Genomic DNA, 15,655 nt, shown 5'->3' with positions numbered 1-15,655 from the left:
TTGCAAGTAACGATCTTAAAACTGAATATGAACCTTTAAGGTACCTTGCTACATGACTTAAGAATGCTTTACACGCTGCGATATTGTGACCGATATCGCTAGCGTGCGTACCCGCACCCATCGGTTGTGCGACACAGGCAAATCGCTGCCCGTGGCGCACAACATCGCGCTGACCAGTCACACTACTTACCTGCCTAGCGACGTTGCTGTGACTGGTGAACCGCCTCCTATCTAAGATGGCAGTTCGTTCAGTGTCACAGCGACGTCACAGCAACGTCACCGAACCGCTGCCCAATAGAAGCGGAGGGGCGGAGATGAGCGGGACGTAACATCCCGCCCACCTGCTTCCTTCCTCATAGCGGGCGGCCGCCGGTAAGGTGAGGTTCCTCATTCCTGCGGTGTCACACATTGCGATGTGTGCTGCCGCAGGAGCGACAAACTACTTCGTACACCGATCAGCAGCGATATTCGAGAATAGGGGGGCATGTCACCGATGAGCGATTTTGACCGTTTTTGCAATGATTCAAAATCGCTCATAGGTGTCACACGCAAAGACATCGCTAAAGCGACCAGATGTGCGTCACAAATTCCATGACCCCAACGAGATCGCTTGAGCGATGTCGCAGCGTGTAAAGCGACCGTTAGGATGAGCAGTAAACCAGAAACTCTAATTCAATAAACATGTTTTGGAGTGTTGGACCCTTATTAGTGCAAAACAGTAGAATTAATTAAAGGTCAAGATTCTTTAACCCCTTCACACCCAGACGATTTTCCGTTTTTCATTTTCGTATCTTCTTCCCTTTCTTCTGAGAGCCATAATGTTTTTATATTTTACGTTATTATTGCCATATGAGGGCTTAACTTTTGCGGGACGAGTTGTGTTTTTGAATGAAACCATTAGTTTTACAATATAGTGTACTGGAAAACAAGGAAAAAATTCCAAATGTGGTGAAATTGCAAAAAAAGTGCAATTGCACGATTGTTTTGGGGGTCTTTTATAGAGATGAGCTATGTTCAAAGCGAACCGTTCGCCAATTTCAGTTGTTTTGGGCGACAAACTCAAACGATTTGCTTCACGTTCGACAGTTCGAGTTAATGTTCGATAATGGTTCGATCACCAAAAGCGTGGCTTTTCACAGTAAGGCTATGTGCGCACGTTGCATATTTGCATGCGTCCTGCATCCCCAGCACAATCCCTCTCTCTTTCCTAATCACCGATCAGCTGCACAGCTGTCACAAAGCTCCGGCGGCTTTTCCTCTTTTGAAAAATGGCTGCTGCTCATTATTCAATCTGGTATTCCCTGCTTTCCCCACCCACCGGCGCCCATGATTGGTTGCAGTCAGACACGCCCCCACGCTGAGTGACAGCTGTCTCACTGCAACCAATCACAGCCGCCTGGTGGCGGGTCTATATTGTGCAATAAAATAAATAACTAAAAAAAAAAGACGTGTTGTCCCCCCAATTTTGATACCAGGCAAGATAAAGCCACATGGCTGGAGGCTGGTATTGTCAGAATGGGGAGCGCCACATTATGGGGAGCCCACCACCTTAACAATATTAGCCAGTAGCCGCCCCGAATTGCCGCATCCATTAGATGCGACAGTCCCGGGACTCTACCCGACTCATCCTGAATTGCCCTGGTACGGTGGCAATCGGGGTAATAAGGAGTTAAATGGCAGCTTATAGCTGCCACTAAGTCCTAGGTTAATCATGTCAGGCGTCTCCCCGAGATACCTTCCATGATTAATCTGTAGTGAAATTAAATAAACACACACAACAAAAAATCCTTTATTTGGAATAAAAGACAAGAAAAACCCCTCATTTACCACTTTATTAATCCCCAAACACCCATCCAGGTCCAAAGTAATCCACACAATGCTTTCAGCTCGGCTACATGAAGCTGACAGGGAGCGCCGTAGAACATGACTGCTCTGTGTCAGCTCTGAAGCAACTGAAGTGAGCCGCGCTGTCACCGGAGACTTCACTCAGGTAGTGCCGGTGTCTGCGGGGATGACAGGGCTGGTGTGTGCAGGAATGACGGGGGCCAGTGTGTGCGGGGATGAGGGGGGCCGGTGTGTGTGGGGATGACGGGGCCGTTGTGTGTGGGGATGACGGGGGCATTGTATGCGGGGATGACGGGGCCGGTGTGTGCGGGGATGATGGAGGCCGGTGTGTGTGGGGATGACGGGGGTGTTGTGTGTGGGTGTCGCGGGCGGGGATGATGGGGGTGTTGTGTGCGGGGATGATGCGGGCCGTTGTGTGTGGGGATGACGGGACCAGTGTGTGGGGATGATGGAGGCCGGTGTGTGCAGGGATGACGGGGGCGATGTGTGCGGGGATGACGGGGGCTGGTGTGTGCGGGGATGATGGGGGCCGGTGAGTCCGGGAATGACGGGGGCGTTGTATACGGGGATGATGGGGGCGTTGTGTGCGGGGATGATGGAGGCCGGTGTGTGTGGGGATGACGGGGGTGTTGTGTGTGGGTGTCGCGGGCGGGGCAGGGCGCTGCGCTCCCACCACACTCGGGTCCGGTGCTGCTGCTGCTCGGTGGCTCAAGTGGTGGACCAGATCCAGGGACTCGTGCGGCGCTCCTCGCCCGTGAGTGAAAGGGGAGTAGTTTGGTTTGGGGATTTGGTCCGTGACACCACCCACGGTTTGTGGTGAGGTTGGGGCACCACCGCTGCTGGTGACGGGGATCCCGGGAGCGATGGCAGGGAGCAGCTGGGATGTTGTTTCCCCCTCCGTGGGTAGGGGTTGGTTGTCCCGGGGCCCGGTGAGGTGAGGCGGGGAGGGACGGTTGGTGAGGTGCAGGGTCGCGGGGGAAGCGCGGTGCCGGATTGTACGGTGGTACTCACTCAGCCAAGAAGGGAAGCAGAGTCTCTGGTAAAACAAGCGGCTGGATGGATGGGTCCCGCAGCTGGCTGCTGTGGTTTCTCCCGGACGGTTGGTGGTAGCTGCCTTTCCCTGTAGCTTTTGTGTAACTTCGGTCCCGATGAGTTCCCACTGATAACCCGCTCCCCAGCGTGGATATATGCCGGAGGAGCCCTTTTGCCCGCAGGCTCTGGCCCTGGGAATTCTAGCTGTGGCGGTAGCTGTATTTCCCTTTCGCTGTTTGGACGGTTGCCTTCAATCGGGTCTTGGCTGTTTGGAAACCCCTGGGGTTCCAGTCACTAACGGATTTGACCTGTTTAACGGCGACTCCAAGCCTGGTCGGGGTCCACAGGCCCTGCCGGTTTGTGCTGGCTTCACTTCGCTCCCCGGTTCGGTACCGGCGGGCCACCACCCGTCCCCGATCCTACGGTTCCGCGTTGATCTGCCTCTTCTGCAGACGGCCACCACCGTCTGCCAACCTTGCTCTTGGTGCCCGGGCCACGTACCCGGACACAGTCAGTCTGCTCCTCTACTACCACTTTACTCCTCACTCTTTGACCTCCCTTACTCAACTGCCTTCCTTTCCCGCCTCCAGGACTGTGAACTCCTCAGTGGGTGGGGCCAACCGCCTGGCTCCACCCCACCTGGTGTGGACATCAGCCCCTGGAGGGAGGCAACAAGGATTTGGTGTCTGGCTGATGTGCCTATCTCGGGGTGTGGGGTGTGTTCTTGCAGTACCTGTGACAACCTGGCTAGTCCAGGGCGCCACATTCCCCCTTGGTTAAATGCAGACCATCCGCGGGCTGCCTGTCCATCACCGGTTTTATTTTTATTTTTAACTGAAAGAGGTAGAAAACATGTAAAAACATTCAACAAGCATTTTTTATGGAACGGGAGGCACAATACTTTTAACATTACTAACGGTAGTCACTTTTTATTAAAACAGACGGCTTCCGCTCTCCCACCCAAACAACCTGGCCCTGATGCTGCCCCTAAGAAGTGGGCAGCACCCCTTGACCCCAGTCCAGATCCAGGCTGCCCGAGCGGGAACGGGTACGGTGTTTCGCACCCTACGGTTACTTCCATGGGGGACCCCTGACCCCCGGAGGATCGCCACCGGTTACGGTAGTGGCAGGCCTGGGCCATCTCTTTCCTCCAGGCCCATCCTCCAAATCAGCCTCTCCGGAGGCGGTAACGGAATCATGCCAACATATTTACATTTCCACTAGTTTGTGGTTGCCCTGCTAGTTCTCAGGCATGTCCATAAGTAGTTCCTTATGCAACGGTACAAAGAGTCCCTACGGGGATTACTTGCCGGCAACGGCCGGATCAATCACAGTCGACAATCAGGTAACATCTTCAGTTGATTACAGTCATTCATTTAACAGGTAACGGTACTGGTGGTCCCAACGGGGACAACGGTGCAACGGAGGGACCGCCGCCTTACTTTAGATCCACAACACAGGCTGGATGAGGGGGCTGGGCTGGTGCTTGGGCCTCCTTGCCTCCTCTCAATTTGGCGTCCAGGGCAAACCAGTCCCTCTCTCCACAGTGCCGCATGTAGGTAACTAAGTCGCCCAGGAGCAGGTTGCGGCCCGGGTGGTCCTCTGGCAGATGGGCATTAACGTCCCGACGGGCCACAAACACCTCGGCCTCCAGGCCCGGCTCGAAGATAAATCCGTATCCCCGATGGATATCGAACCTTCTCACTTGCCCCTCGTGGATCGGGCCCCGTACCCGGAAGGTGGCTCTGCGGAGGCTCTCCTTTTCTTGGATGGTGCGGGCTATCAGCTCAGCCTTCCGCTTCTCCCTCTCCGCAATTTCTCGGCCCAGTGGGGTCGGTTCCCTGTCCCAGTAAGGGGCTGCTGCTTGCCCCTGCGCGCGGGTCGGGCCCCGCGGGATTTCCTCTACACTGCCCACTACTGGCGCCCTCGGTGGAAGATCCCGCGGTGACATGGCCTGGGGCGCTGCCTTGCAGCAACGACCCGGCGCAGCCTCAGCCGAGGCGTGGGGGATGGGTACAGGGGTCCTCTCCTGCTTGACCTCCGCCTCCTCCTGCACGGGACGGATCACCGGAGCCGGAACGGGACTAGGCATGGTTACTTCTGCTGCCACCGGCACACCTTTGCCGACGGGCGATGTCTTCGGAAGCTTCCAGGGAAGCGGTTCGGGGCGGCTACAGGCTTCAGCTGCAGGCGGGTCTGCTTGGGCGGACAGGCAGGGTTCCGCTACCGGTTGCGGGGGTAGCGGGCCTAGTGGCGGGGCAGCGGCAGCCAACACGGGTAGCGGGAGAGGCAGCAGGGCGAGCGGGTGCAGACCGGGCCCCTCAGCCGCAATGACCGATCCCGTAGGAACACAGGGGCGTGGGTCGCTTACCCGCTCTTCCAATTCTTCCTCCACCTCGCGTCTCCGTATGGCCGCCACCACATCCGCCATGTCGGCCTCCCACTCCTCCAGGAGGAGCTGCATTCGGACCTGCAGGCGGCTGCTCAGCTGGATGGTCCGGACCTCCACCCACGCTGCGGTTCCAGGCGCGGACGCAGGGACTGCGGTGTTACCGGACGGACGGTGCATACTGGCAGCGGTATCTCCCAGGAACCAAATATGGCCGCAGAGTCCTGGTGTTCCTGCTTTTATAGCCGCGGCTCACATGCGGCCGGACGCCATCCATCCCCCTTGGTCTTTTCTCAGCACCTCCTCTTCAGGGGTGGAGCTTCGGCTTTCGTGCCTCCACTGCTCGAGAAGACGCTCGAGCAGGAAAATCTTCGCGCCCAAGATGGCGGCTTCTGAAATTTTTCGGCCGGACACCGCCGGCGGGACACAAGGAGCACTTCTACCAGCCGGTAGAACGGTAAGATCCTGTTCGTGTCGCCAAGTTGTCGCGGGCGGGGCAGGGCGCTGCGCTCCCACCATGCTCGGGTCCGGCGCTGCTGCTGCTCGGTGGCTCGAGCGGTGGGCTGGATCCAGGGACTCGAGCGGCGATCCTTGCCCGTGAGTGAAAGGGGAGTAGTTTGGTTTGGGGATTTGGTCCGTGACGCCACCCACGGTTTGTGGTGAGGTTGGGGCACCACCGCTGCTGGTGACGGGGATCCCGGGAGCGATGGCAGGGAGCAGCTGGGATGTTGTTTCCCCCTCCGTGGGTAGGGGTTGGTTGTCCCGGGGCCCGGTGAGGTGAGGCGGGGAGGGACGGTTGGTGAGGTGCAGGATCGCAGGGACAGCACAGTGCCGGATGGCACGGTGGTACTCAGCCAAGAACGGATGCAGAGTCTCTGGTAAAACAAACGGCTGGATGGACGGGTCCCGCAGCCGGCTGCTGTTGTTTCTCCCGGACGGTTGGAGGTGGCTGCCTTTCCCTGCACCTTTTGTGTAACTTCGGTCCTGATGGCTTCCCACCGGTAACCCGCTCCCCAGCGTGGATATATGCCGGAGGAGCCCTTTTGCCTGCAGGCTCTGGCCCTGGGAATTCTAGCTGTGGCGGTAGCTGTATTTCCCTTTCGCTGTTTGGACGGTTTCCTTCAATCGGGTCTTGGCTGTTTGGAAACCCCTGGGGTTCCGGTCACTAACGGATTTGACCTGTTTAACGGCGACTCCAAGCCTGGTCGGGGTCCGCAGGCCCTGTCGGTTTGTGCTGGCTTCACTTCGCTCCCCGGTTCGGTACCGGCGGGCCACCGCCCGTCCCCGGTCCTATGGTTCTGCGTTGATCTGCCTCTCCTGCAGACGGCCACCACCGTCTGCCAACTTTGCTCTTGGTGCCCGGGCCACGTACCCGGACACGGTCAGTCTGCTCCTCTACTACCACTTTACTCCTCACTCTTTGACCTCCCTTACTCAACTGCCTTCCTTTCCCGCCTCCAGGACTGAGAACTCCTCAGTGGGTGGGGCCAACCGCCTGGCTCCACCCCACCTGGTGTGGACATCAGCCCCTGGAGGGAGGCAACAAGGATTTGGTGTCTGGCTGATGGGCCTATCTCGGGGTGTGGGGTGTGTTGTTGCAGTACCTGTGACGACCTGGCTAGTCCAGGGTGCCACATGGGGATGATGGGAGCATGCGTGTGCGGGGATGATGGGGCCGGTGTGTGCGGAGATGACGGGGGTGTTGTGTGCGGGGATGACGGGGGTGTTGTGTGCGGGGATGATGGGGGCCGATATGTGTGGGGATGATGGGGGCCGGTGTGTGTGGGGATGATGGAGGCCGGTGTGTGCGGGGATTACGGGGGTGTTGTGTGTGGGGATGATGGGGGCCGGTGTGTGCGGGGAGGATGGGGGCCAGTGTGTGCGGGATGATGGAGGACGGTGTGTGCAGGGATGACGGGGCCAGCGTCTGCGGCGATGACGGGGCCAGTGTCTGCGGGGATGACGGGGCCGGTGTGTGCGGGGATGACAGGAGCCGGTGTGTGCGGGGATGATGGGGACCGGTGAGTGCGGGTATGACAGGGGCGTTGTATACGGGGATGACGGGACCGGTGTGTGCGGGGATGAGGAAGGCCGGTGTGTGCAGGGATGATGGAGGCAGTTGTGTGCGGGGATGAAGGGGGCGTTGTGTGCAGGGATGATGGAGGCCGGTGTGTGCGGGGATGATGGAGGCCGGTGTGTGCGGGGATGATGGAGGTCGTGTGCGGGGATGATGGGGGCCGTTGTGTGCAGGGATGAAGGGGTGTTGTGTGTGGGGATGATGGGGGCAGGTGTGTGCGGGGATGATGGGGGCCGTTGTGTGCGGGGATGACGGGGTCGGTGTGTGTGGGGATGATGGGGGCCGTTGTGTGCGGGGATGATGGGGTGTTGTGTGCGGCGATGATGGGGGCCGGTGTGTGCGGGGATGATGGGGGCCGGTGTGTGCGGGATGATGGAGGCCGGTGTGTGCGGGGATGACGGGGGTGTTGTGTGGCTTCTTCTTTTTTTGTGTTTTCTATGTGTTTGTATGTGTCTGTGTTTGCCTGCCATTGTTTTCAATGGGGTTCAAAGGTGTTCGTCGAAAGTTCGACAAACACTCTTGCCGTTCGACGAACCGAACCGAACTCGAACACTAGCGGGATGGCTCATCTCTAGTCTTTTCTTTACCATGTTCATGTTGGTATGAGTTCGGAGATACCAAACATGTATACTTTTTCTTTTATCTAAGAGGTGAAAAAAAATTCTGGTTTGTCCGCCTAGAATAGCGCTTTTGTCACCATTTTCCAATACCCATAGTGTTCTCATTTTGTAAGATCAGAGGCTCAATGATGGATTATTTTTTGCATCTTGAGTTGGTGTTTTTAATTATACCATTTATGTGTAAATACAATGTTTTGATCGGCTGTTATTGCATTTTTAAGAAATGTTGCGGTGACCAAAAAACGTAATTTTGGCATTAGGAACTTTGTTATCACGATGCTGCGTACCGATCAGATTAATTGATTTTATATTTTAATAGATCGGGCATTTCTGAACATGGCGATACCAAATATGAGGGCTTTTGAATTTTTTTTAACTGTTTTATTTTCAATGGGTCGAAAGGGGGTGATTTGAACATTTAGGATTTTTTTTATTTTTTTAAATTTTTTAAAAGTTTTTTTTTATATTTTTTATTTATTTCACCAGTCCCCCTAGGGGACTTTATCATGGCACACTCTGATCGCCTAGGCATTTCTTCTGATCAGAGCAGCATTGCTCTGATCAGCAGAAATGCTCATCTGTGAGTGCTGACACTGTATCGGGTCTCCCAGGATGTGAGTCATGGCGGTGTCAATAGTCATCAGCTGCCCCAAGCTACCATGGCAAAACATTTGTACCCCATGATTGCATCCCCGATGCAGCCTTTTAAATCGCGCTGTCAGTGCAATCTAAGGGGTTAATAGCCATGGTTGGTATTTGGTCGGGAGCAGAAAGATGGGAGTCCTATCTCAGTTTGCTATGTAATTTGTGTAGATTCTGTCATATCATAAAATACTCAAACAGGTTAAACATTGTATTTTTGTGATATTACATAGGACTGCCATGTAACTGGCTGTTGTCAGCAGAAAGGGACACAGTCTAAAATGAGTTGTGGTTCCCACTCACGCAAACAGTGAACCTTTAATTGAAAATGTTAATCCCACACTTGCAGCAGGGTAATATTGGAACTCAGTTCAACATAGTTTAGTATGTGTAATATATTTAGCTAGACAAAGCTTTATACTGAGTGACTCCAGTAAAGTTACAGTGGTAATTAGCACCATAACTTATTACTTGTAGACTACTTTCATAAGAGGCCTTACAGTAATTAGCTTTCTCCTTATGAATCAACATGTTACTGGGATGCAAATGAATTTATCACTGACGCCGCATGTCCATGATTCTAGGGTTAGTTACTGCAATGCCCTTCACTTGCGCAGTTCACTAAATCTGAATAACAATGAAACAGGAGCCTTCAGTCTGATTTTTATGAGATGGAAGACATTATTGTCTGACTTCCTGTCCCCAGCTCATAAGATCATGAGACTGAGACAGAATTCAATTGGTTTCAATCATTTCTTTTTTTCGACCAAAATAAGCTGTCTGGAGGGACAGTTCTGAGTAGAGATAAGGCCATAGGCTAAAGAGTGAAATCGAAGCAAAATAGTCATGTAAGTTGAAGCTGAGGCTCTGGTGTCTGATGATAAAAGCAATATAAAGCAGTTCAGTGATGTAATGCAATTTTAACAGTGCCAGCTTGGCCAAGTGAACATTCACTGAATAAAGATGAGGTTCAGCTCATGTAAGGTAAGTGGGCCCAATTTCCCTTTATCACATATTGCCCATATTGGCTTTTTCTCACAAAGCTGAAATACTTAGCAACAAATATTGTTAAAGCCATGTGCAATTTTATAATTGAAGATCTGACAAGAAACATAAGAAGACTCTATCATCCTAAACTAACATTGTGTTAGGGGTACTTTGCACGCTGCGACATCGCTACTGCGATATCGTCGGGGTCAAATCGAAAGTGACGCACATCTGGCGCCAGTAAAGACGTCGCAATGTGTAAAGCCTAGATGCGCCGATAAGCAAAAGCGTCGAAAATCGGTGATCTGTGTAGCGTCAGTCATTTTCATAATGTCGCACCAATAGGAGATACGATGTTGTTCCTCGTTCCTGCGGCAGCACACATTGCTGTGTGTCACACTGCAGGAGCGAGGAACATCTCCTTACCTGCCTCCACCGGCTATGCGGAAGGAAGGAGGTGGGCGGGATGTTTACGTCCAGCTCATCTCTGCCCCCCTGCTTCTATTGGTCGCCTGCCGTGTGACGTCGCTGTGACGCTGCACGACCCGCCCCCTTAGGAACGAGGCGGATCGCCGGCCAGAGCGACGTCGCAGGGCAGGTAAGTGCATGTGAAGCTGCCGTAGTGATAATGTTCACTACGGCAGCTATCACAAGATATTGCATTGCGACGGGGATGGGTACTATCACGCTCGGCATCGCTAGCCAATGCTAGCGATGTCGCAACATGCAAGGTACCCCTTAGTCTTTCTTGGTGAACTTATTTCTGATGTTGTTGGAGATCTCAATAAAATTAGTAAAATGAATAGCAAAGGAAGGTAAAAAAGAGCTCTTCTAAGGGTAAGGACACACGGCGAGTAAAACAGGCTGAGTGGAATACAATAAAAAATCGTATTCCCCTAGGGCCAATATTACTCTATGGGTCTGTTCCCATCTGCAATTTTTTCTCAGCCCTATTTGGACCGATAAAACAGTTGCAGCATTCTACAGGTGTAATCCGATCTGTATTCACTCGCACCCGTGCAAGTCTATGTTTGTGAGTGAAACATCACACCGCACTCGGATGACACCAGAGTGTAGTGTGATAATCATATCAGCTGATAATGGAGGAGATGGGGAGCTAAGTCCCTCCCTCTCCTCCATAGCTGTGATCGGATCACACTTGCATCGCATGTGGCCCCAGCCTAATGGTATGCACGGAAGTTACTGTAATGTGTGATGTCAGTAATATACATGCAATATTGGTAACTTGTCTAAAGAATGAGATATGTTTATGCTTATGGAAGTTAACCCCTTCACCCCCACCCACCCTTCAACCAGTTTTCACCTTCATGACCAGGCCAATTTTTCAATTCTGACCATTGTAATTTTATGAGGTTATAACTTCGGATGAACCAATGATTCTGACTTTGTTTTTTTTGTGACATATTGTACTTCATGATGACGGTAAATTTTATTATGATATTGTCGCGGGCAGGGGACAGATCACAATCGGGGGGCTGCTCGAGGCACTTGCATCCAGGCAGTGGCTGTGGCTCGAGTGGCAGCCAGATCTGGGGCTCGCGCAGCCGTCCGTCGCCCACGAGGGAAAAGGGGTTATTTACAAATGACAGAGTCTTTGTCGGTGACGCCACCCATGGGTTGCGGTGAGGGATGGTGACACCGCCGCTGCCTTGTATGTGGGTGCCCGGGGCTGATGGAGCGGTTCAGCAAGGTGGGATCCCCTCCATGGATAGGGGAGGTGTAGTGCCAGGGCCCAGAGAATGGTGAGGGATTGCAGGGAGCAGGAAACTCACAGTTCGGTTGTCATGGTGCTGGATGAGCTGATGATGATTTGGATGGTCAGTAACCACACACACAGTCTGTATTGTAAACCAAATTGCCAATGGCCGGTCACCTTTGGTGGGTATATTAGGGTCCCACACCCAGATATACAGCCAGGGGCCCTTTTCTTCCACACTCTCTGTCTGTCTCTTTCTTGTCTGGACTAGTCCGCTTGAACGGTCTGGATCCCCTCTCTCGGCACCGGCGGGCTACAACCCTGTCCCGGTCGGCCTCAGGTTCCCCGCGACTGGATCTCTGTGCATGTGGCTCCACTGCCACCTTGTCTGGTAGTTCAGGGCTCCAACCCTGACTACCAACCTCTCCAGCACTTTGGTGGATTTGTGCAGGCTCTGTGACATCCTGGTTTTGCCAGGGTGTCACAATATTTTTGCATTTATTTGTGAAAATATCGGAAATTTGCCAAAAATTTAGCGATTTTCAAAATCTTAATTTTTATCCCCTTAAATCAGTTACTATATGTCACACAAAATAGTTAATAAATTTACATTTACAACATGTGTACTTTACATCAACACAATTTTTGAAACATACTTTTTTTTTATTAGGAAGTTAACATTTTTTTAGAGACCACATCACATTTAAAGTGACTGAGTGGCCTATATGATCGCTATAGAAATAAAGATTATTAATATTATCATCATTATTATTATTATTATTATATGATAACAATATCCCCAAAAGTGACACCATTCTAAAAACGGCACCCCTCAATCTGCTCACAACTACACCTAAGAAGTTTATTAACAATTTAGGAGCTTCATAAGAACTAAAACAGTGAAGAAGGAAAAAATTAAAATGTTACTTTTTCCCACAAAAATGTTATTTTAACCCAAAATTTAGCATTTTCACAAGGGTAACAAAAGAAAATGCAGTGTGTAATTTGTTGTGCAATTTCTTCTGACTACACCGATACCCCATGTGTGGTGGAAATCTACTTTAATGCTCCCAACAGTAGCACTTATTCAAGAATTTATAAGATTACAGAATCACCACAAATTATACAGCACCAGAGATCGAAGTCCTATTATTTTGCTTCCCAGCAAATACAAAAAATGAATGCTCTTAACATAAATACAGATGTACACTGCTCAAAAAATTAAAGGGAACACTTAACCAACCAAACATAACTCCAAGTTAATCAAACTTCTATGAAATCAAACTGTCCACTTAGGAAGCAACACTGATTGACAATCAATTTCTCATGCTGTGTAAATGGAATAGACATCAGAAGGAAATTATTGGCAATTATCAAGACACACTCTATAAAGGAGTGTTTCTGCAGGTGGGAACCACAGACCACATCTCAGTACCATTGCTTTCTGGCTGATGTTTTGGTCACTTTTGACTGTTGGTTGTGTTCCCACACTCGTGATAGCATGAGACGGACTCTACAATCCACACAAGTGGCACAGTTAAAAAAAAAAAAAAAATCCACACAAGTGGCACAGGTAGTGCAGCTCATCCAGGATGGCACATCAATGCGAGCTATGGCAAGAAGGTTTGCGGTGTCTGTCAGCGTAGTGTCCAGAGGATGGAGGCGCTACCAGGAGACAGGCCAGTACAGCAGGAAATGTGGAGGGGGCCGTAGGAGGGCAACAATCCGGCAGCAGGACTGCTACCTCCGCCTTTGTGCAAGCACAAACAGGAGGAGCACTGCCAGAGCCCTGCAAAATGACCTCCTGCAGGCCATAAATGTGCATGTGTCTGCAGAAACGGTTAGACACCGACTCCATGAGGATGGCATGAGGGCCCGACATCCACAAATGGGGGTTGTGCTCACTGCTCAACACCATGCAGGGCGCTTGGCATTTGCCACAGAACACCAGGATTGGCAAGTTAGCCATTGGCACCCTGTGCTCTTCACAGATGAAAGCAGGTTCACACTGAGCACATGTGACAGACATGACAGAGTCTGGAGATGCCATGGAGAGCAATCTGCTGCCTGCAATATCCTTCAGCATGACCAGTTTGGCAGTGGGTCAATAATGGTGTGGGGTGGCATTTCTTTGGAGGGCCACACAGCACTCCATATGCTCGCCAGAGGTAGCCTGTCTGCCATTAGGTACTACGATGAGATCCTCAGACCCCTTGTGAGACCATATGCTGGTGTGGTTGTCTCTGGGTTCCTCCTAATGCAGGACAATGCCAGACCTCATGTGGCTATAGTGTGTCAGCAGTTCCTACAAGATGAAGGAATTGAAGCTATGGACTGGCCCTCTCGTTCCCCAGACCTGAATCCGAATGAGCACATCTAGGACATCATGTCTTGTTCCATCCACCAATGTCACGTTGTACCACAGACTGTCCAGGAGTTGACAGATGCTTTAGTCCAGGTCTGGGAGAAGATCCCTCAGGAGACCATCCACAACCTCATCAAGAGCATGTCCAGGCATTATAGGGAGGTCATACAGGCACATGGAGGCCACACAGAATACTGAGCCTCATTTTGACTTGTTTCCACTTTGATTTTGTCTTGTTTTGTCTTGTTTTGATTTTCATTGTTACTTGTTTCCACTTTCATTTTGTGTATGTGTCTTCAAATCCAGGCCTCCATTGGTTAAAACCTTTGATTTCCATTGATGATTTTTGGATTTTTGTGTGATTTTGTTGTCAGCACATTCAGCTTTGTACAAAACAAAGTATTCAATGAGAATATTTCATTCATTCAGATCTAGGATGTGTTATTTAAGTGTTTCCTTTATTTTTTTGAGCAGTGTAGTAATCCTTAAGTTTTCAGTTGGCACAATACTTAGTACAGTAACATACCGATAAAGCTTGTCAGCTAACAAGATATTGATTGATATATATTTTCATGATTATAACAAACCACAGGATAGGAATAGAGTAACCACATCGGTGACTGAATAAAGCATCAGAACCATCATTAGCACAGGTATACACCAGCAGAACAATTAATAAGTACTTAAATACATCACCAGAACCATCATCAGTACAAGAGTACAGCATCAAAACCATCATCAATACATGAAACCATCTCTGGAACCACAATGAAGACAAAATATCAGAATTATCATCAGTATATAAATGTAGCACAAGAATAGGGATGAGCACAACCCAAATGTAAAGTACTGAGTTGGCACCAGACAGCTAGTGTCTGGTGCTCAAATCCAAATACAGATTTCTCCAGAAAGTCTGTGGTCAAGTTCGAAGTTGAGATGCTATTTTTATGCTAAATAAAACTTGTTGAAAGGCTGCTGCCCAGCCAATGAACAAGCTTTCCGGCTGTGGTAGTTCAGCAGCCTTCACAGCCATGCTGAGTATTGGCATGTCTGTGATTGGCAAGCGCACCTTGTTACCTGGCTTGTATAAATGTTGAACAACAGGTGACGCCACCATTTTGGTCTAACTAGTATAGGGACAGGGAACTGCTTGAGAAAGGGACATTGTTGGGTTACAGTGGGAATACTCTTAAAAAATGTTCTGTGTGTCCATTCTGCACAAGGCTTTGTGGAGGTACTTTTAAAAAAGGCTTCATGTGGCCACTGCACCAGACTCTGTCGGTGTACTGTTAAAAAAGGCTCTGTGTGGCCACTTTGCACCAGGCTCTGTGGGTGTACTTTTAAAAAAGGCTCAGTGTGGTCACTCTACACAAGGCTCTATAGGGGTCCTGTTAAAAATGGGTTTGCAGGAGTCCTCTTAAAATGGCTCTATGTGGTCACTCTACACCAGGCTCTATAGGGGTCCTCTTAAAAATGGGTTTGCGGGAGTCTTCGTAAAATGGCTCTGTGTGGCCACTCTACACCAGGCTCTGTGGGGTCCTCTTAAAAATGGGTTTGCGGGAGTCCTCTTAAAAGGGCTCTGTGTGGCCACTCTACACCAGGCTCTGTGGGGTCCTGTTAAAAAAGAGTTTGTGGGAGTCCTCTTAAAAATGTTCTGTGTGGCCACTCTGCACCAGGCTCTGTGGCAGTCCTTCTAAAAAGGGTTTATGGGGGTCCTCTTAAAAAGGTTCTGTTTGGCCACTCTGTATCAGGCTCTGTGGGGTCCACTTAAAAATGGGTCTGAGGGGGTCCTCTTGAAAAGGCTCTGTGTGGCCACTCTGCACCAGTCTCTGGGGGTCCTCCTAAAAAAAAACGTTTTGTGGAGGTCCTCTTAAAAATGGCTCTGTGTGACCACTAAGCACCCGGCTATGCGTGGGTCCTATTAAAAAGGGTTTGGGGGGAACCTCTTAAAAAGGCTCTGTGCGGCCATTCTGCACCAGGC

The sequence above is a fragment of the Anomaloglossus baeobatrachus genome, chromosome 7 (genome assembly GCF_048569485.1).
Source record: "Anomaloglossus baeobatrachus isolate aAnoBae1 chromosome 7, aAnoBae1.hap1, whole genome shotgun sequence".
Taxonomy (NCBI): Eukaryota; Metazoa; Chordata; class Amphibia; order Anura; family Aromobatidae; genus Anomaloglossus; species Anomaloglossus baeobatrachus.
The sequence above is the reverse complement of the archived record's forward strand: the minus strand, read 5'-3'. Positions refer to the sequence as shown.